The sequence below is a fragment of the Anabrus simplex genome, chromosome 14 (assembly GCF_040414725.1).
Source record: "Anabrus simplex isolate iqAnaSimp1 chromosome 14, ASM4041472v1, whole genome shotgun sequence".
NCBI classification, from domain to species: Eukaryota; Metazoa; Arthropoda; class Insecta; order Orthoptera; family Tettigoniidae; genus Anabrus; species Anabrus simplex.
Genome location: NC_090278.1, coordinates 84,212,283 through 84,227,712, shown reverse-complemented (window position 1 = coordinate 84,227,712; position 15,430 = coordinate 84,212,283). Strand labels below are relative to the sequence as shown.

The 15,430-nt window shown below is 40.7% G+C and overlaps 1 protein-coding gene across 1 annotated transcript in view; it reads right to left on the bottom strand.

Moving 5' to 3' along the window:
• Sulf1 (Extracellular sulfatase Sulf1) overlaps positions 1-15,430 on the bottom strand; it is a 478,228-nt gene that overhangs the window by 392,990 nt on the left and 69,808 nt on the right. Inside the window, exon 2 of the mRNA XM_067158244.2 lies at positions 15,048-15,075. The gene's annotated coding sequence lies outside the window, so the exon portion shown is untranslated. The remainder of the gene's footprint in view (positions 1-15,047; positions 15,076-15,430) is intronic.

Sequence of the window (15,430 nt, the reverse complement as noted above, 5' to 3'; positions counted from 1 at the left end):
CCTTCCGTCTGCGAATTTCTAAACTCTCCACTTCGAAATTTAAAAGGATATCGCTATAGGGTACCATACGGGGATAGCAGCCAGCTTTTTTACATTGTAAGTATTTTAAAAATCCTTTTTGTAATGTTTCAATCTGATAGACATATGACTGACACCTAGGGCTCCAAACGATGCTGGCATATTCTACTTTTGGTCTTACTATGGTATTGAACAGATTAATGCAAATTTGTGTGTTTTTGAAGGGTTTTATATTCCTGATAATGAATCCTAGGATCTTGTACGATTCAGCTACCACTTTCAGTACATGCGAATTGAATGTAAGCTCGCGGTCGAATAAAACCCCGATGTCTTTCATCTCGCAAACCGATCGTAAATCACTGTCACCTAGCTTGTAAGTATAGTGGACGGGAGTTTTCCTTCTGCTGAACGACATCGATACACATTTTTCTGCATTCAAGTACAGTTTATTTTCAGTCGCCCACTCCAATACACTTTTAAAGTCTAGCTGAAGCTGTTTACAGTCGTTCATGTTTTCAACGGTTTTGAACACTTTGAAATCGTCGGCGTATAGCAGACAGCTGGAACATTTCACTTGCTCAGGCAAGTCATTGATGAATGCGAGAAAAACTAAAGGGCCTAAATTTGACCCCTGAATTATTCCTGAATTTACAGGATATTCCCGAGAAGAATGTCTCTGGAAAGAAACGAACTGCTTCCTCTCACCCAGATAGGAACTGAAAAAATGCAACAGTTGTTTCGAGAAACCGAACAGGTTTAACTTACTTAGCAGAGCATCGTGATTAATTTTATCGAATGTTTTTGCGGAATCTGTAAATACTACGTCCATTTGTCCAACCGTGTCAAGTTCTCTGGACACTCGCTGAGCGAAGTTAACCAAGTTTGTGACTGTGGAACGTCGTGAAAGGAAACGATGTTGTTTGTCTGAGATAAGAGGTCTAAAATATGTTGTTAATCATCAAATATTATCGTCTTTTCTTTTTTCTTAGATTATCGTATATCCTAGTTCATATAATAGGAATCAGTCCCTCAAGATAACTTCCCGTTGACTAAATAACCACTGGCATTGTATTGTCTGATCATCGGAGCTTTTATGGCATCTATTAATCCGAAAAAAAAACCGATTAAGTTTATATTTATTGAGACGTTTATCCTCCTGTAGACTAACAGTTATACATTCTATGGCCATAAGACAAAGAAATCGTAAACTCCTATTCACAAATCCTACAGATCATTAAAACTGGCTTTTATTATTTTCCTTTCAAATCTGGATTTCTGATATTAATTCTCATTCTCGTCTCGAATTTCCCTTGAAATGGCTTTCATTGCTTAACTTTCCATTATAACGAACAATAGAGGACATTATATTTCGGCGATACTACACAGTATTGTTAAGAACATCGTCCATCGACACTCAAGAAGCAATCACCTAGTTAAGAAGTTATTACAGATTTCACGGCCACAAAAAGCCCTCGATTTCTTTCTGGACAGCTAAAAGTTAAGTTCTTGAAGATCAGTAGTTAACTGGTACATGAAAAGCTGCTTCTTGGAAGTCAAGTTTATCAGCACACGTGTTTTCAACATCCAGTTCTCTTGTGTTCCTACTGTTTTACAACCAGCACCAACAAGACTAAAGAATGTTACAAGCAGTCATTTTTATTTCGCCATTCCAGACTGTAGAAAGCATCTGACGTCGGAAAGAGAAGTGTTTAAGGTATTAAATCATTCTGACAATAGAATCGAGGAAGCGGAAAAAATTACCATCTTGCTTCTCTTATGCTGAACTGAAAATAAAATAAAGTTTCTTAAGCATAGTAGTAGCTGTCTGCTCCCAAGCCTCCTGCACTAAAACATCGTGGCGTATTAGAAACGCTAGCAATTGTGCCGCCTTCTCCGTCCAGCACAGTAGCTGTCTGCTCCAAAGCCCCCTGCACTAAAACATCCTGGCGTATTAGTAACACTGAGTTGTCCCGCCTCCTTTCACATCTCATGGTCTGGCAATCTGCTAACTATGCTCTTCAAATCTTCACACAACATATGCAATGCCTCAGTCATACGTTTGTATACGGTAAGGTGGTACATCTTCGATCAAAATTTAATTAACCGTGTACTCACACTTCTATTATCAACATTCTTTTATACTAACAATGAAGTAGCTACCTTAAACAATGAAACACATCATATATACATTGTACAAAACACTGGAGCCTGTATGATCGCAATTGTACTGCTGGTGGTGCAATTCCGATGATACAAAGTCCAATTTGTACCACACACATCTTCTATACACAAAATATCTCTTTCCTTTTCCCCTTGACACATATTTCATGATAACACGTACTGCGGTCCTGGCATTGAATGCATGGTCATATCTGCCAACTTTGTGGAATGAAAATTCGGAAAACATTTCCACGCCAGCAAAAAATAAACGAGGCACAGTAAAACCAAGCTGGTTTAATATTACAAATTACAGAAGCTTAGTACCTCACTAATATACGGCTGAATCTTCAGGATATAGCATACAAACAATGCGCACACATGCACTATACAAACAGGACATGGCGAGTTACATAACACTAAAACAGTGCGTTATTGAAAAATAGAGAAACGACTATCGAACGATTGCTCCTTCGACGTAACAACTGGACGAAAGGAAAGAGTGTGATTACCGAATATGTTTAAATGCAATCACCATCCATCGAACACCTGATAAATACTATTTTGCCGCAATTTCAAAATGCAAGTTTCGATTGAAATCGTAAAATATTATGGTTCGTTCGTAAAGTCGTAAAATACAACGCTTCCCGTAAACTTTACTGATAAATCGTTAAAGTTGGCAGGTATGCATGCTCCTTTTATCACGTACTGTAATTCTCACAGTTATACTCCAGACAAACTGCACACTGGTTGCATTCCGAATGCTCTCGTTGGGGGATGTATCACCTTGCAGATTTGTTGTGCTTGACATGCAGGTTATGTTTTGATTTATGTTTGCGCTGTATTCATTCTTGAAGAGAGATTTTCTGAACTTAACAATCTGAAAATGATAATGATCTTTTCAGGTGACTGTAAGATTTGTTCATAGAGTCATCGGTGATACAGCGCTTATACAAGTTCCATAATGATTGAATAGTCTAGTGTCGAATTAGCACTGAATTTCAGTTATTCATTACATTCGGCGACAGGATGATTCATTTTGGGTTGACTGTTTGAAGGATTCTCAGGAATTTTAGGCAAGGGTATTGTTTCCTCCATAACCAAATGACTGAAGGTCAATAAAGATTCATAACTGATCATTTCATATAAAACATTCTGACCTATGCGGCATCGACAGTTCAAACGACTATGATCGAAATTTTACCATTCCATCCGATCAAAAACGTAACGTTTGTTCTTGGAGAATGGATTCATAAACTAGTTACAGAGAAATACAAGAGATGCTTGAAGTATTATACGGGAGTAGAGATATGGCATTATTATAAATAGCACTTTATATTTCAAGTAAAGAGTCTAGAGCTTAGCTAGGACAGCTTCAAACTTATAAGAACGTGAAACACAATGAAGCATCACATTTTTTTTTTGTTGATCTCAAGTAATTGGGAGTCCCGAGACACACTTTGGCCTCTGTACTCATCTGTAGCTGCGACGTGAAGACATCAGGGAGTGGTCGCTAGCGGGGAAAAAATCGATCTGTCTATGGCGGAGCGAATCCGCCATGTCAGAAGTGAAAACCCCTCATCACTGAGCTATTAAAAATCTAATAAGCTAGTGCTAGTGGGCAAGGCTGGGAGACATTGGTGTTCATTTGCAATAGCAATAGAAGAGGGCAAGATGTTGTAACAGGAAGGCTTAGCAAGGCGAGAGTCCTAGGTGGGCTGTTTTAGGGGACCAGGATTTGTCGGGAGGGCATGGCTGGGACTTGCAATGAGGGCTGGTGAGAGATTAGATTTAGAAGAAGTAGGAGTAGGGCAGAAGTGTCTTGGCTGGCTTGGGGAAGAGTAGGTGAGAAAGGCTGGGGAGTGAAGTGATTGAAATATGGTGGTGGAGCTCTTTGTTGGTTCAGATGCCTGGCGTGCCTCTAGTGGGACCTGACGGCCCTCTTGATGTAAGGGCACCCAGGAAACGACGCAGCATGCTGTCCCTCGCAGTTTGCACACTTTGCCCGTTCGCGTTCACCTTGCAAATGTAAAAGTGGCATTTTCTTGCGCTCGGCGCGACCCAATCGGAGGTTGTGCTTTCAGATAGTCAATCAGATGTCGGATTGCAAGGTGCGAACCAATTGGAGGCCGCACACTTACATATAAATACAGCTGCTTCCCAAACAACATTCGCAGTCGCCAGCGGGATACAGGAGAGCGTATCTACACGACGCCACAGAAGATGACTACCGCAGCAGTAGTCGAAACGTCTGGAAGAAGCGAGAGGAGTGGACCAAGGCATAATAGCCCGGAAGATTTTTATTATATTGACACCGGCCGTGAAAGCCTTCATACGTTAATGAGATTTTTCACATTCACAAAGAAGCTGCTTCACACGCCACATGTAAGTGGTAATACTAACATTGAAGAATTATATATAGGGTGTTTTCTAAGTTTGATCGAAATTGTACTACTCGACCCTACTATTTGTTTTCTCTGGTAACGTAGACTTACGTTCCTTGACAAAAGGTACATGGAGGCTACCTGTTGAAAAAAAGAAAGCAGAAAATCTGAAACAAAGTTTTCATGAAATAGTGCTAAATGTGTGACGTCACACGCATACTCTGTTACAAGATGGCGCTGTGTTGACTCAAGAGCTGTCGTTGTGAATACATCGTGCTCAGTTGTATAGAATAACAAATTTAATAATTGAAACAGAAAGTTTGATTAGTATTCGGCAAAATTCCACAATTTTAGCCTTTCAGGTAAGCAACTCAATGTTGAAAACAATATATACGAATATTAAATAAATAAAATATAATAAAGTATGATAGTATATTATTTATTCCTAATAATTAAAATCCTTTTCTAAATCATCGTTATCCGGTCGATTAGATTGCCAGATTGCCTTTTTCTACCACTACGAGCGTGAATGAATGCTTTGTTTTACTTAAGCGCCACTAAGAGCGCTAATGTGAGTCAATGCACTGTTTCACTTAAGCACCACTACGAGCGCTAATGTGAGTCAATGCACTGTTTCACTTAAGCACCACTACGAGCGCAAATGTGAGTCAATGCAGAGTTTCACTTAAGCACCACTACGAGCGCAAATGTGAGTCAATGCATTGTTTCACTTAAGCACCACTACGAGCGCTAATGTGAGTCAATGCATTGTTTCACTTAAGCACCACTACGAGCGCTAATCTGAGTCAATGCACTGTTTCACTTAAGCACCACTACGAGCGCAAATGTGAGTCAATGCACTGTTTCACTTAAGCACCACTACGAGCGCTAATGTGAGTCAATGCACTGTTTCACTTAAGCACCACTACGAGCGCTAATGTGAGTCAATGCATTGTTTCACTTAAGCACCACTACGAGCGCTAATGTGAGTCAATGCATTGTTTCACTTAAGCACCACTACGAGCACTAATGTGAGTCAATGCATTGTTTCACTTAAGCACCACTACGAGCGCTAATGTGGGTCAATGCATTGTTTCACTTAAGCACCAATACGAGTGCTAATGTGAGTCAATGTAGAGTTTCACTTAAGCACCACTACGACGCTAAAGTGAGTCAATGCATTGTTTCACTTAAGCACCACTACGAGCGCTAATGTGAGTCAATGCATTGTTTCACTTAAGCACCACTACGAGCGCTAATGTGAGTCAATGCATTGTTTCACTTAAGCACCACTACGAGCGCTAATGTGAGTCAATGCATTGTTTCACTTAAGCCCTTATAACTACATTCGGTGTGGACATTTTTCAAAAAAATCAAAAAAGGAAGAAATTCACAAAGTATTATTATAAGTAAGTTAATTTGGTTAGGATTTGAATCAAAAAGAAAACCAGTGATTTAGGGCTGTTTTTCATGAACTGCATTTAGGCCGCAAGTGATTTTTGAAGTTTGTCTCTTTAGTTTCATAGAGCTATCCAAGACTCATAGTAGCCTCCATGGCTCAGGCGATAGCGCGTCGGCCACTCACCGCTGGGTTCCGTGGGTCAAATCCCAGTCACTGCATGTGAGATTTATGCTGGACAAAGCGGAGGCGAGGCAGATTTTTCTCCGGGTACTCCGGTTTTCCCTGTCTTCTTTCACTCCAGCAACACTCTCCACTATCATTTCATTTCACTTGTCAGTTATTAATCATTGCCCCAGAGGAGTGCGACAGACTTCGGCAGCCGGCACAATTCCTATCCTCGCCGCAAGATGGGGCTTCATTCTGACCCGGTCACTGACTGGAAAACAGGTTGTAGGTTTTCATCCAAGAAACCTTTCCGGGCCTGTTGGCCCTTCAACTTTCGGCACAATTGAGAAAATTGCCTAATTTTACGTTTTCCGTAGTCTGGGGGTCCTTACTTTGATAAGAAATGTATTAAACATTAAAATTCCTGTGACGTCACGCGTCAAAACAAGATGGCCGCCAATTTCGGTGGTACCGAGCTCAAGGGCAATCGTTTTAACATCGGAAGCGTCAATCCGATTTCTAAGAAAACAAATAGCCTACACAGGGTGGTAGGATACAACGTCAACCGCGGTTATAGGCCAATCAGCGTCAGAGGATAGGTCATGAAACATCCACAGTCTGTTTCTAGTCAGGAACGGAATAGTGAAGTCCCCATCTAACGGCGAGGATGGAATTGTGCCTATTGCACTCCTCTGGGATAATTATTAATGAATGATATTGGAGAGTGTTGATGGAATGAAAGATGGCAGGGAAAACCAGAATACCCGGAGAGAAATCTGTCCCGTCTCCGCTTTGTCCAGCACAAATCTCACATGCAGTGACTGGGATTTGAGCCATCCAGACTCAGGATCGATCAAACTGATAAATAATTTGAAAATATTAATTCTTCATCTCTGATTGTTGTAATTTTATCGGCTGCTGAAGTTAGCCAATCAGATCGCTTCGCAAGGGAATTCAAATGGGCTCAACGCGGCGGCGTTGCCAAATCTCCACGAGGCTTAAGATGCAGAAGTAGTGGGATTTTCGAAGGGCGGAAAAAATTCATTCGATACTCCGTTTTGTACGATCTCCGCATGGAAAAGATCTCTGGTGTTCACCCGTCAAAATTCATTAAAACTCAGTGACAGACGCCCAAGAGAGATTCGATTCACTCTGCCATCTAGTGGGCCTAGAGCCAAACGGAACGTCGAAATTGACTAGCAGACAACCATACGATTATTATTAATATTATTTTCTTTCTTAATCAGTGTACACTTTGGTTTCGGGGGATACAACTGTGAATGAGGACCACTACCTCGCCCAGGCGGCCTCACCTGCTATGCTGAACAGGGGCATTGGTGGGGGATGGGAAGATTGGAAGGGATAAACAAGGAAAAGGGAAAGAAGTGGCCGTGGCCTTAAGTTCAAACATTCGCGTGGAGGAGAAGTGCGGAAACCACGGAAAACCACTTCGAGGAAGGCTGAGGGGGGAATCGACCCCACTCCCCCCAAACTCAGTTGACCTCCCGAGGCTGAGCGGACCCCGTTCCAGTCCACGCACCACCTTTCTAATTTCGTGGCGGAACAGGGAATCGAACGAAGGCCTCCGGGGGGTGGCAGCCGGCTAATCACACTAACCACTAAACCACAGAGCCGGAAGTGAAAACAATACTCTAAACATGTCTCTTGTGTCTTTTCTTGTAACTTCGAAATTCAAGAGGATAAACTGCGACCATTATTCGTTTATAGGTAGGGGAATTAGGGTTCGGAATAATTTACAATAAATTTCCAAATTCTCAGCAATTATTCCAGAAAATAAGAGGTAAAGAACAGATATTCCGCCTCTATGGTGGATTTCCGTGGTTTCCCCACTTCTCCTCCAGGCAAATACCGGGATGGTACCCAACTTAAGGCCACGGCCGCTTCCTCCTCTCTTCCTTCCGATCTTCCCATCCCCACACAAGGCCCCTGTTCAGCATTGCAGGTGAGGCCGCTTGGGCGAGGTACTGGTGCTCCTTGCCAGTTGTATCCCTCCGAGCCAAAGTCTCACGCTCCAGGACACTGCCCTTGAGGTGGTAGAGGTGGGATCCCTCGCTGTGTCCGAGGGGAAGAGGGGAAGACCAGCCCTGGAGGGTAAACAGATTACGAAAGAAAGAAAGAAAGAAAGAAAGAAAGAAAAAAGAACATATAGAATTATGAAACCTGGGCGACTGCCCTAAATGCATATCAGTGGTGAATGATCCCAAATTAACTATAATTCGAAACTTCGTACTTGGAAAGGTAATATAGACTGTTTTGATAATATGGGCATGCCGATAGTTTCATTAAGTAATGAAATATCGAAATTTGAGTATATCTGACCGTCCCTGGATGTGGAAAGTGTGGCGGGCTGGAATCGAACCACGGCTCCTCTCTCATTCGTGGTAGCACATCATAAATCTAAGCACGCACAGCCATTAAGGAAGGTTCTTACATGGAGCCACCGGGTGTGGCCCTCCAATAATATAGTTTCTAGAACCACAACGCCCACACTGCTGTGGATACGAATAGCATGCAGCTCGAGACTTGACATGTGATATTTTTGTAATAAGAAAGTCATTGAATTACAAAGATGTAACACCAGCTGAGAGAGAAAGATCTTTATCCTCAAGTCACGCACCTTTGATAGCACGTGATCGGACAGTTCGTTCGGCTCGAGGAATACCAAACTCAGTTCTCAGACAAGGACTGTTTGCTGAATGCTCAGCTAAGCAAGGCATAAAAATAACCCAGGAAAATATATGGCCAGACAGCATGAAAAAACAACCTAATAATTTGCTAAATTCCAAAATGTATATATTTAAAATCGAGCTCATGGTAGAGGGAGAGGAAAATGATGTTGGTGAAATTACGCTTGAGGAAGTGAAAACGATGGTAAATAAACTCCATTGTAACAAAGCAGCAGGAATAGATGAAATTACACCTGAAATTGTTTAGTATATTGGGAAGGCAGGAATTAGAGTAATGAGATTAGCAAGGAGTGTTGGTAAGGTACCTTCAGATAGGTGCAATTACTGCTTTTGCCCAATCTATAAGCAAGGGAACAGGAAGGATTGCAACAACTATAAATGTATCTCATTGATTAGTGTACCAGGCAAAGTTTTCACTAGCATCTTGGAAGGGATGGTGCGATCAGTGTTTGAGAGGAAGATGGATGAAAACCAATGTGGTTTCAGACCACAGAGGGGCTGTCAGGATCAGATGTTCAGTATGCGCCAGGTAAAAGAAAAATGCTACGAGAAGAATAGACAGTTATGTTTATATTCCGCAGATCTATATAGTGAAAACATGTGACACGGTACCGAGGGAAAAGATGTTCGCAATACGGGATTAAGGGTAGATTATAAAAAATCAATCAAAGGCATGTTGACAATCGGGCTGCAGTGAGAACTGATGGCAGAATGACTTCTTGATTCAGGGTTCATACAGGGGTTAGATAAAGCTGTAATTTTTCACCTTTGTTGTTCGAAGTTTACATGGATCATCTACTGGAAGGTATAAAGTGACACGGAGGGATTCAGTTAGGTAGTCTGGCCTATGCTGACGACTTGGTCTTAATGGCAGACTGTGCCGAAAGCCTGCAATCCAACATCTTGGAACTTGAAAATAGGTGCAATGAGTTATGGTATGGAAATTAGCCTTTCGGAGAATAAATTGATGTCAGTAGGTAAGAAAGCCAAGAGAACTGAATATCAGATTGGTGATGCAAAGCTGGAACATGCAGAAAATTTCAAGTATTTAGGTTGAGTATTCTCCTATGATGGTAATATAGAAAGTGAGATTGAATTAAGGTGTAGTAAAGCTAATGCAATGAGTTCGCAGTTGCGATCAACAGTGTTCTGTAAGAAGGAACTCAGCATCCGGACGAAGCTCTCTTTACATTGCAACTTTGCTTTACGGGAATGAAAGCTGGGTGGACTCCGAAGTAACAGACATGAAAGTAGCTAGAATGATTGCTGGTACAAACAGGTGGGATCAATGGCAGGAGGGCCTCTGAATGAGGAGATAAAGTCTAAGTTGTCCGGCTCCATGGATAAGTTGCTAGTGTGCTGGCCTTTGGTCACAGGGGTCCCGGGTTCGATTCCCGGCAGAGTCGGGAATTTTAACCATACTTGGTTAATTTAGCTGGCAGAGGGACTGGGTGAATGTGTCGTCTTCATCATCATTTCATCCTGATCACAACGCGCTGGTCGCCTACGGGAGTCAAATCGAAATACCTGCATCTGGCGAGCCAAACGTGTCCTGGAACACTGTCCGGCACTAAAAGTCATACGCCATTATTATTATTATTATTATTATTATTATTATTATTAAGGCTAAGTTAGGAATGAACTCTATGGATGAAGCTGTACGCATAAACCGGCTTCGGTGGTGGGGTCATGTGAGGCGAATGGAGGAGGTTAGTTTACCCAGGAGAATAATGGACTCTTGTTATGGAGAGTAGGAGAAGTAAAGGGAGGCCAAGACGACGATGGTTAGACTCAGTTTCTAACGATTTAAAAATAAGAGGTGTAGAACCAAATGAGGCCACAGTCCTAGTTGCAAACAGAGGATTGTGGCGACGTTTAGTAAATTCACACAGGGCTGCAGACTGATCGCTGAAAGGCATAACGTTCTATAACCATGATTTATGTACATGTATAAAAAAAGACTTGTCTGTACACTGCTCAGGATTTAGAAAGAATGGTATTTTTTGTATCGGTCATCTCCGCAGTAACAAGGAAATTGAGTGGCTGTCTGTATGTTCGCGCATCACGAGAAAGAAGCAGAAGAGAATTTAATGAAAATCTGTATCTAAGGTCGGGGAATGAGCCACTACAATCTAGGCTATAAGTAATTTTATTCACGCTGAGTGAAATGGTAGTTTAGGGGAAGACAAAAAATTTTATTCTAAAATATCTCTGTTATTAATGGTTCTATCGATAATTAGAACATAAATAAAGTTGTATAATATCAAATTTTTGATCATTTATGTCTTATACATTTTTACAGGTATATTCATTAATTTCGATTTTTGTTGCCGAGTCCATATCAACGCCGAGCATTGCTAATATGGAAATCTTAATCATGTTAACTGGCGATGGTTTGTGTTATGATTGTCTAAGGTATGAAACCACGTGGTCATCTCTCCATATCGACAAGGAAAATTGCGATGATAATGAAAAGTAAAAAAGAAAAGAGTAAGCGAACGATCGGCTGACGAATAAGACAAGAGGGAGTCCTCAAAGAAGGAAGAGTTCTCTTTAAATTAGATGCTCTAATATGACATAGTCGGAAGAAAACTACAATATAGTAAGATCATAAAACTGATCAACAATGACATTACACCGACCATTGTTCTGATGATACTTCCCTCTTCTGCTGCCACTCATCTCCTATAGGTAGGAATACTGCTGTGTTCCAAGTAAAACAGCCTTCTGAATATTGGCGGAAAGTAGCCATTTGGTTTTTCCATCAACAGCTGGTACTACACATAGTTTATATATAGCAAACTTTGCTCATTTCACAGTATTAGTGCTTTGTTGAATAATTTCAGCAAAAATGTTGTAAGAGCGTCCCTTCTGTATGAAATATATTGATTTAATGCTGTAATCACTGTCTTGTACAAGTTCATTTTACCAGGTAAAGCCATCATCATCATCATCATCATCATCATCATCATCATCATCCTTCGTATTACTCATTACTGAGTGTCGTGACCCCATTGTTTTGTCTCTAGAGACTTACATGCTGCACAAAGTGTCGTCATCCCACTCGATCTTCAGTTTTTCTTAGGACGTTCTGAAGAGGAAGGCCAGTTATCTTCGTAGCACCAGATAATGTAGTGCTCTAAAACTGAGGATAATATACAGTGTTCAAGAAACTCCGGTAATTTCGCGGTACATCTCCGCAAATTTCACACTAGTACTCAAAGTTTTCCGGAACTAATTTGTTATGTTATCTAATTTAATGCAATGTATGCAAGCAACTTGTTACATTAAATACATTTTCATATCAAGAAAATATTTGATTGATTATCGATTAATTATTAATTAACTGATTAGGATATCTTTGTTCCAAAATGTATCAAAGAAATGAACTGCAAATCAGAACTAAGTTGCATGAAACATACAATTTTGTCCCCTGAAAGTTGAAAAAAATGAATTAACGAACTAATTAACTGATATATTAATTAGTTCATCTGAATCGGTCTCTGAGCGTAAGTGGCTTATGAACTCAACATGTCCTTGACATGTCTGAAGAAGCCAACACTCCCACTTCAGCCACTCGTAAATCCGTATCAGTGTGACCCTCTCCATATCTGCCTCTTGTGGAATAAAAAATTCCGGCAACTCGGCGTCTTCAACTACAACAACTCTTCATAACTTCATGTTTCTTTGGCGCCAGTATTCCTTCATTCTCTTTCCTTTCAGCCGTCCAATGGTGTTTCTTCTTCGTCGATGTTTCTGGCTTTAGGAACCCTCAAATGTGTGTATCTTGTTTCTGAAGGTGGTTCTGTTGTGGATGTACTGATCCATGATATTTACTTTCTTGCAGATCCTCCTTCGTGTTAACGAACCATTTGCCATCAGAGTTTCCTTTTCTATTGGGATTATTTATTTATTTATTTATTTATTTATTTATTTATTCATTCATTCATTCATTTATTTATTTATTTATTGGATTTCTAATCCCAATTACGGTGCCAAATGTTTACATGTGCTATTTTAATGTTTCCATCAGTCTAACCACCTAATATCTAATCTGTTCTAGTATTATATTTACAACGAGAAATGAACAGTATTTAACATCTAATTTAATCTTTACAAGAAAGAGTAAAATTAAAAACTAGTAGGGCCCCGCGGTGTAGGGGGCAACGCGTCCGCCTGTCACCCGATGGCCCCGGGTTTGATTCCCGGCCGGGTCAGGGGTATTGTAATTGCAATGATAAATATCCCTGGCCTAGGCCTTGGTGTTTGTTTGTGACGTCTTTAATCTTCCTTTCCTCACACACGACATTCCAATTACACGCATGTTCATACAATATGGTGCCAGTAGGGGCAAAAGATCCACCTGGGTCGACGCCCCGAACAAACAGCATTTTAAAAAAATCGTAATTTCATATCTAAACTATTATTTTTTTCTAGTTCTAACACTTATAATTACATTTATGGAATGGGTTTTAATGTAAAATGTTTTAATACTTGTTGTGGTTCAAATCAGCATTACAAATTAGAGAGTTTTCACAGAGATGGAAAATTGTTGTAAAAACAGGTCTAGAGGTACACAGAAGTCTAAAGATTTATTTATTTATTTATTTATTTGCTAGTTGCTTTACGTCGCACCGACACAGATAGGTCTTATGGCGACGATGGGACAGGAAAGGGCTAGGGGTGAGAAGGAAGCGGCCGTCGCCTTAATTAAGGTACAGCTCCAGCATTTGCCTGGTGTGAAAATGGGAAACCACGGAAAACCATCTTCAGGGCTGCCGACAGTGGGGTTCGAACCTACTATCTCCCGAATACTGGATACTGGCCGCACTTAAGCGACTGCAGCTATGGAGCTCGGTATTTATTTTTCTAAACTGCACTGTTGTAGACATTGCATAGCCTGTGGAGTGGGGAATTTTTGTAAGCGGTTGTTCTAACCTTTTTATTATTAAAAGTTACGTTTGTCCCCGCATTAAAGAGGAAGCTCAAGAGGCATAAAAAGTCAGGGTTATCAATAATAGGATTTACAGTTTCGTACAGAAACTTCATGTCATCCTTTTGCCTCCTCAGTTCCAAGCTTTCTATTTCAAAACTTAGAAGTTCGTTGGATTCTATGTGTGGATAATTACCGTTTTTTTAAGTGTTTTAAATATCTCTTTTGGATTTTTTCGATCTGTGCAATATATTCTGTTCGCTGGATTTCATACAACGCTTGCGAATTCTACTTTGGGCCTGTAGACGTGTATACAGGTTTTTAGGAGTTTAAAGGGTTTGACATTTCTCATCATAAATCCTAATGTCCTGTCTGACTCAGCAACTACCTTCTTGAATTTTTAAGCAAGTCTTGTCGGGCATTCTTGTAATTTTGTGATCCTCTCCTTATTTGGTTTCCAATTCAAGCCTGATGGCTTAATTATTTCTCCCTAGCACTTGAAATTATTCACTTTGTTCGACTCATTGGCTGGATGGTCAGCACTGAGGCCTTCGGTTCAGAGGGCTATGGGTTCGATCCCCGGCCGGGTTGGGGATTTTTTTTGCTAGTTGCTTTACGTCGCACCGACACAGATAGGTCTTATGGCGACGATGGGACAGGGAAGGACTAGGAGTGGGAAGGAAGCGGCCGTGGCCTTAATTAAGGTACAGCCCCAGCATTTGCCTGGTGTGAAAATGGGAAACCACGGAAAACCATGTTCAGGGCTGCCGATAGTGGGGTTCGAACCTACTATCTCCCGAATACTGGATACTGGCCGCACTTAAGCGACTGCAGCTATCGAGCTCGGTCGGGGATTTTAATCGCTTCTGATTAATTCTTCTGACCCGGGGACTGGGTGTTTCTGTTTGTTCCAACACTTTCCTCTTCATATTCAAACAACACACTACACTACCAACCACCATTACGGAAACACGGAACAGTGATTACATCCCTCCATATAGGGTTGGCGTCAGAAAGGGCATCCGGCCGTAAAACAGGGTCAACTCCACATGTTCGACACAGTTCGCACTCGCGACCCCACATATGTTGGAAAAGTGGAGGAAGAAGAAGACTTGAAATTATTCACTTTATTAATTTTGTGGAATTTAGTCTTTAGAGGTTTCCCATCTAGATAACGAGCGGATCCTTCCATGTACTGATTTTTTTCATAGGATAATTGGTGTCCAGTCTTAGCTGCTATTATTATTATTATTATTATTATTATTATTAATATTACTCACGGTAAGGTTTTCTTCAGAGCACGACCACCTGCAAACAAAGAAAAATAAATTATTTATTTATTTATTTATTTTGTAAATAAATTAAATATTCTAAACAGCATCTAGTTGGATTACTCAATATCACATTAAAGTATCTAGACACTTTCCACCACACCACCTCGAAATTGGAAAATAAATCCTCTAAAAATATCAGTAAATTAACAGGAACACTGCAAAAACTTATAGCGGTGTCATCCCGCGTAAAAAGCATGAGGAGGAGAGATGTTTGCCGTTATTTTCCTCATTTAACAAGAAAGTATTCTGCTGCACGACTGGGCCAATGTTAATGTACCTTCTCCAACTTGGAAAAAATGTTTTCTTGGATACATTATCAGCAAAGTAAC